Source organism: Heterocephalus glaber, unplaced genomic scaffold, assembly GCF_053883595.1.
Source record: "Heterocephalus glaber isolate CG9 unplaced genomic scaffold, H.glaber_assembly_v1.0 deba00001444, whole genome shotgun sequence".
In the NCBI taxonomy this organism is placed as follows: Eukaryota; Metazoa; Chordata; class Mammalia; order Rodentia; family Bathyergidae; genus Heterocephalus; species Heterocephalus glaber.
Genome location: NW_028258297.1, coordinates 24,730,909 through 24,745,603, shown reverse-complemented (window position 1 = coordinate 24,745,603; position 14,695 = coordinate 24,730,909). Strand labels below are relative to the sequence as shown.

General features: G+C 48.7%; 1 long non-coding RNA gene across 1 annotated transcript; it reads left to right on the top strand.

Annotated features, from left to right (window-relative positions):
* The first annotated feature begins 1,299 nt into the window (after positions 1-1,299).
* LOC110349433 (uncharacterized) lies at positions 1,300-7,973 on the top strand. The gene is made up of 3 exons (XR_002395380.2): positions 1,300-1,672; positions 3,520-3,699; positions 4,026-7,973. It is a non-coding gene; the product is annotated as an uncharacterized LOC110349433 (long non-coding RNA).
* Positions 7,974-14,695: the final 6,722 nt, after the last annotated feature.

Below are 14,695 nucleotides of genomic sequence, written 5' to 3'. Positions count from 1 at the left end.
AGGCCTGGTCAATGCGTTCACCCTGCAAAGACCAGATTGGCCTGCGGGGTAGGAGCTGGCAGGAGCCTTTTCTCCCCTCAGAGGAACACAATCCCACACCGTGCGAGGAGCCATCTCAGTCCTGGTGTCCTTCGAAAGTCGTGGGGCAGGAGCCTGGCTCTGTGTGAGCCAGTAGCTCCCTGAGGGCCACTTCCCACCCGCAGGGCTGGCCCAGGTTGGCCTTACACTGGGGCAGGGTGACCTGGATTGAATCTACAGAGATTCTTGGAAAGAGAGGCGACCAGCTTCCACCTAGGGTATGATGACATCTACTCTCTGGCCAGGAGACTTGGGGGTGGAACTTGGTTCACTGTGGCTGGATTCACTTCACAGTTTCTAAGCCTCAGTTTCCTTCCTGTAAAATGGAGATACAAAGACTGCCCAGTTCATCCAGTTGTTGTGAAGACTGAATGGGAAAATTCGTGGCCAGCCCTTCTCATAGCATGCGGCAAGTGGCACCTATGGCGCTGGATATTTAAAGCTTGAGACAGAAACAGGAACAATGTCCAGCACTGCAGGGTGCTTTGCCACTGCCAGCCCCCCCTTCCCATACTGCATCACAAAGCCACACTGGCAAACAGCTGGAGTGGAATTTCCAGGCCTTTCTGTTTTCCTCTCCTGCTTACCAGTTCCAAGCCTCTCATTCATCCATACCTGTGCGAGATCTCTCCCCTAGGCAGCCTTGTCAAGGAGGGGCTGACCAAGTTCTGGAGGACAGGATGGACCCTGCCTGGTTGCCTGGAAGTGCGCTGGAGGAAGCAGAGCTGTCCTGACCCAGGAGGCTCCATGCTCCTGCCTCTGCCTGAGGGCGTTGGGGCCAGATGTGGCTGGGCTTTCACAGGGGCAGGTGAAGGGTCTCAGAGGGAGGAGCGTAGCTGGCAAACACTGACAGAGGAGAACTGGGTTTTATTTATGCAGATTGGTTGTGGATCACCAGTGACTTAATGGCCAGATTAGTACACCAGTATGTCAGGAAACATTAGGACTCTTATTCACACTCATGGTGGACCCTGAGGCAGCAGACAGGTTTCTGGCAAGAGATTTAGGGGTCAGAGGGGCTTCACTCCCATACCTCATGCCAAGGGCTGGCTTTCCCTGGGTTACAGAGTAAACGGACTGTTTCACAAAGTGCCTGACTCAGGATCCCCTTCTCTAAGCGTCCTCCTCCCAGCCAGAATGTTTGCAATGCAAAGGATTTTTCTCATTCTGGGGCCACACCCTGTGGGTGATTGGACTGTCCCTTAGACATCACTGGGTGGAAGGCTGTGTGCAGACAGAGCCACTGGGTTAGGACTTGTGGAGCGGTGCATGCAGGAAGGAAAGGCTGCCCTAGAGGCAACACCTGTTTGAAATGTCCCTGTTATCTCTGTTTTAACCTGTTCTTCAGCTCATCTTTCCTGCCTCTCCTGGCTTCTTTATCTCTCCAGGAGAAAGCTCTGCCTTTCTCTTGAATTCCCCATGTAACTCACTGTTCTGTAACCTTGCGCTTAATTGTCTGTCTCTTCCAGTAGACGGCGAGGGGTTTAAGGACCAGGTCTCCAGAGTGCGGCCCCTGGCAGGATAATGAATGATGAGTAAACGCACGAGTGAGTGAACCATGTGGTGGAGCCAGACGCCATCTTGAAAAACATAGGTAAATATAAGTAGTATATGTGTGTGTCTATTTAAAATAGTTTGTCTTGATGACTTCCTTCATTCAGGGCAGATCCAGCCAAGGAAACAAACTAGTTATTGGCTTGTAAAAAGTAAGAGTATGTGAACACCTAAGGGACAGGCCTGAACAAGAGACTGGCCGCTTCCTGGGCCTTTCTATTTGCCCAAATGCCTCAGTGTAGCTTAGACAACACTCGCAGGGAGGTGAGCAGGGGACCAGAGCAGGGAGTGGAGGTGCAGGGTCCTTCCCTTCCACAGCAGCTCAGTATGCCTCCCTTGTAGATTGTAACAAGAAGAGGGGATTTCTTCTTTGCATTTGTTTATTTACTTTTTAAATTAAAAACCCTCGTTTTGATACTGGGAATTTGAACCTAGGATCTCAGCCATGCTAGGCAAGCACTCTGCCACTGAGCTACATCCTCAGCTTTCTCATCTTAGTTTGAGCCAGGGGCTCAATAAGTTGCCCAGGGTGGCCTCAAACTTGAGATCCTTCTGTCTCAGCTTCCTGAGTAGCTGAGGTCACAGGCATGCGCCACCACACCCGGCTGTGTGTGTTTAGAAATTAGATCCATTTGTATGTTCATTCTTTTTTCAAGTGTCTTAAATCTGTGGGCTTATCTTATAATTTAAATTTACAAAGCCGTCATTCTGAACCTCTAATGAGTTGAAGAACCCTTGAAAATCTCAGATATGAAATTTAAAAATGTCAAGGACATTAACTTTGCATAGTTTAAGAGTTCAGGTGGCTTACTGGTGTAGAGATCTTTGTGTTAACAGGTTAGCACAATACCTGCCCACAACAGGTGCTTAATAAATAGCACTGCACTGAACTGGACCGAGTAACCTTGCTTGTCACAGAGTCTTGCAGACCTGAGATAAACACTTACCTGAAAGTGTAAGTCACGTTCGCACAGGGCTGGCACCTCCAGCCAACTGAAACTAAGGCCAGCTATTCCTTTCTTTCCTCGCTTGGTCGCCTGCTACTCTTTACGCTGACAATGAAATAGGTCTTTGGTTTCATTAGGGTGATCTGGGCTTCAGCCATTGAACTTTACTCTGTCCTATAAACCTTTCCATGGGGTGGGGGGAACTGCTCAGTGGTAGAGCACTTGCCTATTATGGCTATGAGCCCTGGGTTCCATCCTCAGCACAGCAAAGAAAAATAATACATTAACAAACAACAATGCCTTGCTGTGAATGTGTCTATCAGCTTTTTCCTGTCAGGGAAAAATTGATTCAGACAATTTATCTAAAGCAAATATTGTACACAATGCTGGGGTAAGGAAGATGCTTAACAGCTGTTGTCCCCATGAAAGGAAAATGACAAGGGAGTAGATTAGAAATGGGAAAGTCCTTGGCATGGGGGTGCATTCTTGTAATTCTAGCTGCTTGGGAGGCTGAGGCAGGAGCATCATAAGTAGCCTAGCCTGTGCAATTCAGTGACTTGGGAAGACCTTGTCTAAAATAAAAAATGGCCGGGCATGGTGGCACTGTCCTGTAGTCCCAGAACTCAGGAGGAGACAGGAAGATTGGCATGAGTTTTAGGGTAACCTGGGCCACATAATGAGTACAAGACCAGCCTAAACTATATAGTGAGACTCTCTCAAAAAACCAAATAATAAAATAAAAGAAAAAAGGGGTGGGGGCATAGCTCAGTTTGAGGGCCTTGGGTTCAAGCTCTAGTACCACCAAAAGAAAAAAAAGAAAAAAGAAAGAAAAGAAAGCAAAAGGGAAGACATTTAGAGGGCAGAGAAAATATGGGGAGACATGGAACTAGGGGAGGATGAGGAGGTCCTGCCCTCAGACTATCTCCTTCCCCTCTTCTAGATGAGAGTGGTCTCCCAAGAAGCCCTTCTGATGACCAGCGAGCTAGAACCTGAGAAATGAGGTCAATGACCAAACAAAGACACGGCACTGGGTATTTCCCTGCTAGAATGTGTGGAAATATATAATAACACCAAACCCCAATGATGGAAAACAAGCTGTGAGTGGAAGTGGAGGCATTTGGTAAGAGATGCCAGCAGTTTTTGCCTGGGAAAGAGAAATTAAGGGAGGAGCTGCCACCCCTGCCAAGCCTAACAGCTTAAGAGGCAGATGGGAACGGAGGCCTTGGGCAGCACCAGCTGCTAATGAGCTCAGTGGGGCAAGGCTGCAGGGGGCCCTGGGTCCTCTGGGGAAGATGGCAGAGGGCGCAGCCTGCAGTGGTGCTGCAGAGCCAGGCACAAGTGGGCCAGCGAGCCTCATGGGGGCAGAAGGATGCTGTGGATGACGCTTAGTCCTGCAGCTGGGGGCTGGGCTGGGTAGGTGGTGCACCACTTTTTCTTTTCTTCTAGGGATTAAATCCAGGGCCTTCATGCTGAGGTACATCCCCAGCCCTGTTTGTTTTCGATTTTAAGAAAGGCTCTTGCTAAATTGCCCGGGCTGGGCTCGAACAATCCTGTCCGAGCCTCCCAGAGTGCTGGGATCGCAGGCGTGTGCCACCACTCCCAGCAGGTACTTACCTCTTGAAGCCTCAGTTTCCTCATCTGTAAAAATGGAAATAGGAACATCTACTTTGTGTACAAACTAAACTGGTTAAAAAGAATCTATTCCTTCTGATGACGAGTCCATGAGGTGTTTTAGTGAGAAAAAAATCCTGCCACCTGAAGATGTATTTTCTTTGTAGCAAGCAAGTAGACTTCAGACAAAGTGCCAAATAGGGAAATATTTATTAGCTTCGAACAACCCTGTCTTTCTCAGCCTGTTGCTGGCGTGTCACTGACATAGCCTTTACATCTCCTGTAGTGTAAGCATCCTTCTAACACCGAGAGTCACACGGGCCTCTTGGGGAAAACCTGAGCTGCCCCGGGAAGTACAAATGTGAAGAGCGATAGGTTCATGGTGGTTCTAACCTTTCGTCTCTCTATGGAATCCTTTGAGAATGTGATGAAAGCTGAGGACATTTTCTCAAGGAAATTGCACACATATTTCTGACAATAAAGAGGCTTTTTCAACTTGAGGCTCATCTTTGGGTCCCGGTTTGTGTGAATGGTGGAGTAGATGTCCATGGACCTCAAGTGTTTTAGTGTTCCAGAGCTGGAATGGTAAAATGTCATACATTGGGTGATATTTATTTCCTCACAATTCTGGGGGTTAGGAGTCCATGATCAGGGTGCCAAGATAGTTGGGTTCTGGAAAGGACGCTCTTCCTGGCTTGCAAACTGCTACCATCTTGTGTGTGTGTGTGTGTGTGTGTGTGTGTGTGTGTGTGTGTGTGTGTGAGAGAGAGAGAGAGAGACAGAGAGAGAGAGAGAGACAGAGAGAGAGACAGAGAGAGAGAGACAGAGAGAGACAGAGAGAGACAGAGAGAGAGAGAGAGAGAGAGAGAGAGAGAGAGGGAGGGACAGAGAGGCTCTCTGGTGTCTCTTTTCACGAGGGCAATTATCCCTTCATGGAGACTCGATCTTCGTGAGTTTATCTGAACCCAATAACCTCTTAATACCATCACATTAGGCTGGGGCTTCAACATATGAGTTTTAGGAGACGCAAATCAGTCCACAGCACCAGGTCATAAACCCTGTGCTACGGGAGTAAGGGTGATAGAGGGGAAAAGGTCCTGGATCCCAGTCAACCAGAACTGGGCCCTAAGACAGGGGGCCACTTGGGGTCTCTGAACTTCATTTGTCTCACTTCTCTCTCCTTATGCTACCGGTTAGTGAAGCCATATCATATGGCAAGTGTCCTTCTGTCCAATACCATTGCTAAGCTGTTTGAAAAGCAAAGCAAGTACTGTTATTTGCACTTGCAGCTAAGGAAACTGAGTCATAAGGAGGTTGAATAGTCGGTCTAAGGTCACATAGCTAAAGAATGAACTGCACTTGGCATTCATGCCCAGCCAGCTCGGGGCTTTTGCTGTACATGGATGTGTTGATATCATAACTGCACTGTGAGAACTGCACAGGACCCAGCGGAGAGAGGCCTTTTGGAAACTATTCAGGATGGTCCTTCTCCACATATAGGCACACACACACACAAACACACACACACACACACACACACACATGCACAGTGTTATTATTTTGTGGGAAGAGAGACATCCATTTTTGTAGTGGGACAACAAAATTCCCATGGGTCTCAGTTCTGAAGTTTTCTCTCACGGGATTTAGAACAAGCCTTGTTAGAGGAAACCAAGTCATCAGGCTCAGAAATATCTGGGACATTCCTCTTTAGACCGCTTCCCTTTTAGACATCTTCTCTTTTCAATACCCTGCTCTATTTGTGCTTGTTTACATGGGTCCTTCCCAGGCCACACCTGCTGGCTTCTTGAAAAGCTGTCTCCAAGCAGTCGTGGTTTGGGGTAGTGCAGGAGAAATAAGGAAACGGCTAGCAGATGGATGAGGGCCCAATAGCACCTTTGTTCTGCTGCCTGCCTGGCAAGGCCAGGGCTGACTAGGCGCTGCTCTTGTGGGTGTCCCTGATGGCAGGACTTGTGGCGCTTCCTGAGCACCAGCCCAGAGTCTGCACGGGAGAGTCCCCCTCTTGGCCCTGGAATTAGGCAATTAATCAGTCAGTACCCTGGGTCCACTGGTGCTTTTGGGCCATCTCTGGGACGGGGACAGAACCAGCATTAGATGTGGCCTGGGGACTGGAAAATAGGCAGAGGACCCCTGTGGGATGCCAGCCCTAGGCCTTTCAGCTGTGATTCCAGGGTCCCTACTAACACCCCAAACAGACCCAGCCAGTAAAGGAGCAGGTGGTGCTGGGATTACAGGAATGACCCACTGACCTGCCCAGCTTGGTAGGATTTTTTTCTGGGTTCCATTATAAATTTTGGACAGGTTATTTTTTTCCTGATAGATTGTAGCCCAGCCAGTTAGGGACCCAGGGATATCTGGGGACCTGGAAAACCAGTTTACTGGGAACAAAAGTTCAGAAGTGAAGGTGTTCCCTGCCTTCCAAATTTAAGACTCCTCTACGCTATGTAAGCAGAAATGTTTTCCTTCCTCTCACATTATCTTAATTGCTGGGGGATAAATATTGGGATGGAACTGGTGATTCTAGACTGGAATCTAAATGGATCATCACCTGTGGACAGTTGTGGGGAAACCAAACAAACACCCATCTATTTCTTCAAATCTTGGAAGATGGCCCAGCTGAGAACAAATGGAAGCTAGGCATAGCCGTGCACACCTGTAATTCCAGCACTCAGGAGGCTGAACCAGAGGACTGCAGCAAGTTCAAGGCCAGCTTGAGTTACACAGCGAGTTCAAGACCAGCCTGAACTACATAAGGAGACCCTGTCTAAAAAAAGGGACATGATGGAAAATGTTATCATTTGTGCTTCTGAATTGATTTATTCTGAACTTTTTTATGGACTGGCAAACTCATATTAATTTTTTTTTGATACTGGGGATTGAACTTGGGACCTTGTGCTTGCAAGGCAGGCGACAGAAACACTGAGCTAAATTTTGTTATAAGGGCCCTAGCTGTTTCTTTTCTTCCTTCTGTAGAAGCAGATGTGGTCTATTACTGGACTATATGCTCAGCTTTTTTATTTTTTATTTTGAGACAGGGTCTTGCTAGGCTGGGCTCGAACTACTGGTGTGTGCTACCCAGCCTGGCTTGTTTCTTTTTTTGGTCCCGGGGATTGAACTCAGGACCTTGCATTTGCGAGGCAGGAGGTGGAACCACTGAGCTAAATCCGCAGCCTGGCTTGTTTCTTAACAAGTGCAACAAAAACAGTTTTCTTTTTTATTATATCAAATCCCCCAGAGCCTTGAGGTTGTCCTTGTCTATTTTTTTCCCTTTCATATTCCCCATTCAACCCATTAACAAACTATTGGTTGCATCTTCAAAACTGTTCAGATTCGGGTGGCTTTTTCCTGCTTTCTTCATCTGTGCTGTTACGGAAATAAAGTCATCGTGCCAGGGAATAAGCCAAAGCCTCTGGCCAGGACCAGTCACCCCTGGATGAGGTGGTTGGTGAGTGGGTGGGGGCCCACCTCGGCCCGCCCAGTGCCTCAGACTCCCTGGGGACTGGCACTCAAGACAGGGGTGGGGCCCCAGCCGCAGCTGTCACCTCCCGGGGGAAGCCGCACCTGGTGTCCTTGCCCGCACCTGCACCAGACCCCAGCCTAGCAGCTCCTTTGTTGACCCCGAGGGATAAGCTTTCCCCTCAGCTTAGCCTTTCTCCCCTTCCCCCGTGAGATGGGAGTCAGGCTCAGGAAAAGGAGGTGGCCACCATCTCACCTCGGGGCTTCCCGGCCAAAGCCAGGTAAAAGAAGTTCCCCCTGGGGTCCGGAGCCAGGTAACAAGGCCATTTGTCAAGAACTGTCAAGGCGGGGGAGGGCGAAGGGAAGTGAAAAGGAGGAAGATGTGTTATGTACAACGACCGACTCCCTGGGTGAATGGAGTCAGGCGCTGCACACGTGCACAGCGCAAGTTTAACAGAAGAGCCTCGGCCGGTGGTGGTGGTGGTGGTGGGGCCAGGGATTTAGCTCAGTGGTTTCGCCACCTGCTGCGCAAGCGCAAGGACCCGAGTTGGATCCCTGGTACAAAAAAAGAAAAAAAAGAAGAGCCTCGGGTCTCGCCCCGTCCTCCAGGGGCTCCCGGGCACCAGGAGGAAGCCGGAGGCCTCGCGTGCATGACAGGGCCGCTTGATCGCACTGCCCTTGCCCACTGCTCCCCCACCTACTCCTCCTCCCCTTTCCTGCCCAGCACCCAGGTTCCCTCTGCCTGGGATCCAGAGTCCCCTGGAGAGGGCGCCCGGCACAGAGCTATCCAGTATCTATTTTAAATACGAGTATTTGTTAAATGAATAAATATCCTAATCTTGAACCACGGAGTGAAAAACAAGCAGGTGTATGGGTAATCACAGAACTCTAAATATTCAGATGTCTAAACACCTTCTCCTGAAATGTCCTTCCTGACCTGTTTCTGTCATCCTCCAGCTTCCTTAGAAGTCTATTCTTATGACTAATTTTGGGGGTATTCAGTATCAGCCACTTTAAAAGGCCTTTTTTTCTTTTAAAATCAGCTTCACTGCTGGGTGTGGCGGTGCACATCTGTAATCTCAGCTACTGGAGAGGCGGAGGCAGGAGGATGGCAAGTCTGAGGCCAGCCTGGACTACATAGCGAGACCCTGTCTCAAGATAAAGAAAAAGGGTTGAGGAAGTAGTTTCTCACTCCCTAGGTTCAATCTCCATTACTGCAAAAATTGAACCAAAATAAACAATATTGATGTACAATTTACACACAACAAAATCCACCCATTTTAAGGATATGGTTTGTTGGATTTTGACAAATACAGATGTGTGACATGCACCCCAGTGAAGGTATTGAACATGCCAATCACCCCCAGAAATTCCTTGTGTCCCTCTGTAGGAAATCCTCAGCCCCCCGGGGTCCTGGCTCCAGACAATCACTGCTTTGTTTCTTTTTTTTTTTTTTGGTACCGGAGATCGAACTCGGATCCTTCTGCTTTCGAGGCAGGGGCCGGAACCACTGAGCTACATCCTTGGCCCTGTTTCTTTTTGTTCATTAATTTTATTGGTACATTTTAGGTATACAATATGCTGACATTCATTACTTAGAATTTGTACCTTTATATAATATATCTTGATTCTCATTTTTTCTCCATTCCTCTGCCCTCCCTTCAACCCCTCCATCCCTTCTTATTTACAAAGACTTTGTTTCCATATTTTCCTTTGCTCGTATTTTTTCTTTTCCCTTCTTTCCTTTCCCCTACCCCTCCCACTTCCCCTACTACTTTAGACTTTTCCTTCCTATTTCACATTATCAATTATACATTTTGATCCTTATTTACACTTTCAGTTTCTCACACTAGAGAAACTATTTGGTATTTACACATGTGTGTCCTCTTTATTTCACTTAAGAGTATTGCCTCAATGTGCATCCATTTAGCTATAAATGTCTCTAGTTTCTCATTCTTTATGGCTGAGTAGTACTCCATTTTATAGAAAAACCACATCGTCTTTATCCAGTCTCCAGTTGATGGCCACTTGGGCTGTTTCCAAGCTTTAGCTATTACAAACTGTGCCGCTATAACCACTGCTTTGTTTCCTGCCACCGCAGGTTAACCTTGCCTGTTCTGGGGTTTTATATAACTGGATACATACAGCACACACCCTGTTATTCTCTTATTCAGCCCAATGGTTTGAGAGCCAGCCACGTTTCTCTGTGTATTAGTACTTCATTATTTTTTATTGTTCAGTTGGAATAATAGACCCCTCCCACCCTGCTTTTTGCAGTACTGTGGATTGAACTTGGGGTCTTTGCACTGAGCTACATATCCAACTCTTATTTTTTAATTTTTGTTTTGAGACAGGTCTTGCTAAATTGCTAAGTTCTCCAGGCTGGGTTTACATGTGCAGTCCTTCTGCCTCAGCCTCCCAGAGTTTTGGGATTACAAGCATGTACCACCATGCTCACCTTAAAGGCTTTTCTTTCTTTCTTTTTTTTTGTACTGGGGATCAAACTCGGGTCCTTGCACTTGTGAGTCAGGCAGCGGAACCACTGAGCTAAATCACCCGCCTAAAGCCTTTTTAAAAAATATCACATACCCCTGGAAGGGCAAAAGGAAATTCTTTTAATCCTTTAACATGTTAGTACGAATGAGTTTTTTGGGGTGGATGAGCCACACAGAAAGTACAGGGCTATCTGGGCCTGACAAAGGAATGCTGCTGAAAGGTAATTATACCAGCTCCATCGCTTGTCTTTGGTGTACAGACTCCAAAAGCTTTCTTCCTGCTTTCAGTGGCAGAAATCCAGGAGCAAACGAGTGAATATTCCTGAAGATCTCCCACGTGCTGGATGGAATTGTATTTGATGTTCACCACAACCTCGTGAATTGAGTAGGACAAATGCCCCTATTTCTGATGAGGAACTAGACCACTGGTTAAGCTATAAAGGAGAATTCAAGCCAGTTCTTCCTAACTCCAAGTTATTTCCACTTTATGGCCTTGAGGTCAGGCACCAAAGGCTTTGAACAGCACAGACTGGGAGGACAGACTGACTGGCCTGTGGGCCAGACCAAGAGTGCACCTGAGATGAGAGCGGCCCTGGGCTGCTGTAGTTTTCCTGACGCCTCCTCCCTGGGGACGGGGAGGGACAGAGAAGTCGGGGCAGAGACGGGTGTCTCCCTTTGTCTGAGGAGTGGGAAGGGGACAGTCCTGCAGCTACACTGTGTTTCACATCACTGAACCTGTCTAGGCTCTTTTTGGGGTTCCCAAACCCGGACTTGGGGTAACTTAGCGGCACCTCTTTGGTTTTATCCCAGAGGCTTCAGTCTATAACTTTCCTTGGAATGAAGATCCTGGGAATGAGCACAATCTTTCAAAGCCAGTCCCAGAACAGGCGAGGGTCAGAGCTGAAACCAGAGCATTTTTAAAATAGCCTGATAAGAGACGCTGGGGAGAGGAGAGTTGGTGGGCAGCCAGCTGCTGTGCTGACCGCAGTGCCGGCTCCCTGCAGACTGCATTCCGGAGCTTTGAGCGTCATGTCTCTTCACCCCCTCTCCTCTGCCTTCTGCCTGGGGGCCCAGAACCAGGGCCACTTGGAGATGAAGCCCTGGAGACTCCTGCTGGGCGAGGTGGGCCCTTCTGAGGGCTTTCGGTAACCGGCATAGGCTGGCCTGGGTGCAAACGGGGTCCACTTTGTGGAGGTGCAGATATTGGCTCGGTCAGATTGCCACCGAAACCAAGGACGGTATGACAACTTGGATGGCTAGAAACCACAGGGACGCCCTCCCTCAGGAGCTGGGGGGCTGCCAGGCTGCGGGCAAGGTGTGCGTGGCTGCTCCTTCCGCCCTGCTGCAGAGAAACCACCTGTCACACTCCCTGGTGCATCTTGCATTGTGGCAGCAGAACTCCAGCTTCTGTCTCCGCACGGCCTTCTCCTCTGTCTGCCTGTCTCCTCTGTCTTTTGTTTTGCTTTGTTGGAGAGAGGGTCTCAATACAGATGCAGCTCAGACTTCCCTCAAACTTGCAGTCCTCCCGCCTCAGCCTCTAGAGTGCTGGGATTACCGCCGCTGTGTCCAGTTCTGTGTCTTCTTCTTCTTCTTGAAAAAAAAAAACCCTCAGCTATTTTTCAGCATTAGTTAAGTAGTGAATTTACTGATTTAGATGAGGTATCACCTCATTGTCCAGGCGGCCTCAAACTGTGAGGCCCGAGCGATCCTCCTTGGCCTCCTGAGGAGCAGGGACTACGGCTGTGGGGTCCTGCACCCTGCTCAAGACACCAGCGACTGGATTTGGGGTCCTTAGACTGGCTCGCCATCCTGCACACCACGTCACGAGGTCCCCTGGCCTTCAGGCTCTAAGGTGAACCTGGGGCCCATCTCATGCTGGCTGCATCCCTCACATCCTCCTGTGTTTGGTGCTCACACTTTATCAAGCCCCGGCTGTCACCTGCCTCTGGGACTCTGCACGCTGCTCCCTCTGCCTGGAATGCCCTTCCTGGTCTCTGCCACATTTCCCTTCTCCATCTGAAAAACTCTTGCTCATCCTTTAGGCCTCTCCCTTCTTTCCTGAGCACCACGGGAGGTCTTGATTGTGGCCCTTTGCGCATGGCCATGGTCCTTGTGGTCCTTGTGTACCCCTTTGGTGTCATATCTGACACATCACGCTGGCTTTTGCTTGACGACCGTCCATCTCCCCACCAGAGCTCCTTAAGGCAACTTCTTTTGATTCCCCAGCACACTTCCACAGCTGCTGAGTGACCAAGAAAACAGAAAAATTCCCTGCAGAACGTGGAAAGCGAGTGGGCTCTTTCTCACGCTTCTATGATATTCCCTACAATGTTGGGTTCGAGCTTGGCTCTCAAATGCTTCCTGCATTGTTTAGTGATTGACTATCAAGAGCCCCTGTTAGCGGGAATGTGACAAGAGTTGTGGCTCACGACAATAGCAGTTCCCAAAGAGTAGGGACCTGAAGAAATGTTGCGCTGGGGATTTAGCTCAGTGGTTCCGACGCCCGCCTCGCAAGCCCAAGGACCCGAGTTCGATCCCCGGTACCAAAAAAAAAAAGAAATGTAATTCCCCTGTGCTTTTCTCCTGTCAACTCAAGAACTTTTAAAATGACAATTAACTGAGGTCAGGGAGGAGGATAGGGGCATCTTCCACCTTGCCAGTGAAGAAATAAAGAGAGAAGCTGGGTGTGGTGGTGAACACATGTAATCCCAGCTACTCAGGAGGTTGAGGCAGGAGGATTGCAAGTTTAAAACCGGCCTGGGGAACTTAGTGAATGGAATGGGATGGAACAGAATACAATGAAATAAGAAGGGCTGGAGAGGTAGCTTAGTGGTAGAGTGCTTGCCTAGCATATGCAAGAGCCTGGTTTAATCCCCAGGAATGGGAAGAAAAAAAAAGAAGGTGGGGGGTTAGGAAGTGAAGGGAGAAAAAGGAGGACCCAGGCCTGAGGTTCTGCAGCCCTGGATCATGAGGAATCATTGGTGAATGAGTCAGGTTGGCCCCAGTGTGGTGGTGTTGGGAGATGGCGGTGAGACAGGAATTAGGATTCTACGTGGGAGTAAGGACAGCGGTCCCAGATGCAGTCGGCTGAGTCATAGCCTCCAGGGGCCTTACAGAAACAACGGCCAGGTGTCCTTTCAGGGGCTCTGCAGAGCATGGTCAGGGAGGCCACTGTTTCCAGGGCGCATGGACCCCAAATGGGCACTGCGCGAACACTTCATAGATTGGACCTTGAGGAGTGTGCAGTCTCCTATAGGGTAGAGATTATATTCTTACACAGCAGCCCAAGGTGGACATCCAAAGTGAAGGGCAAAGTGCGGAATAATGACCAAAGCTGGCTGCTTTGGAGCGAGCATCCCATACCTGCCCTCTCTCTCACGCACCCCGGACCAGGCAGCCAGATACCATCTAGGCAGCAATGATCAACAGGGAAAATAAAACACGCTCACCATGCTTTCACTTGCTTTCCTGAACTTCTTATCCTTAGGAGGAAACATGGGGCTGATGAACTCACCAAAGTCATGTTGCCTCTGCTTTTGCTTCCTTCTCAGACTTGTCATCTTTCGTATGATGTCAGGAATCTCGCCCCATACATGGTGACTCAGAGCCTAAAAAAGCTGAGCTGGAAGAGACCTCAGGGACAACTAGCTCTGTGCTGTCCAGGGTGGCAGGCACTCCACACAGTGCTTCTGAGCACTTGACATGTGGCTGGTCCAAACTGACCTGCTCTATAAGAATAAAATAATCACTGGGATGTTGGGAACATGGTTTCACAAAATAATGCAAAACAGTTCCATGCTATTTAAAACACTGATTAGATACTGAAATGATCATGCTATGGCTTGTGTCTAGATGTCCCCCTAAAGCCTCAGGCAGTCATAGGTGGGGCTTTTCAGAGGTGACTGCATCTAGAGTGTGTGATGCTGGGGTTGATTCCTGGTGCAATGCTAGGCTCAAGGCCACTAGGATTAAGGGTCTGAGTGTTGTCCACCCTAAATGGCCTGGATAAGATATAAGGGATAGAAAGAGCTGTGGTCTTCCCTTGCTTGCTTTGCTACCTTCTGCCTGCCATGAACTGTTTCTCCTCTGTGATGCCTGTTCGCCGTGCCAGCCTGCCTTGGAGCCAGCCAGTAATGGACTGAAACCTTTACAAACTGTGAGCTAAATAAACCTTTCCTTCCTTAACTTGTGGGTATTGGATATTTTGTTTCAGCAAGGAGAAAAGTAACACAGGCATCTTTTTGGTTAAATGAAATATACATGATTATAACAAGCTAGGCGTGGTGGCACGAGCCTATAATCCCAGCTCTCTAGGGAGCTGAGGCAGGAGGATCATAAATTCAAGCCCAGCCTGGGTAACTTGGTGACATAACGAGACTCTGTCTCAAAATTTAAAATAAAATAAAAAATAAAGGGCTGGGGATATAGCTCAGTGGGAATGTATTGATTTAATTCTCAGTACTGCCAAAAAGTACCTCCTGCCCCTTGCCCCATTGAACCCAGGGCTTTTGAAAAGTCACTAAATCGCCCAGGCTG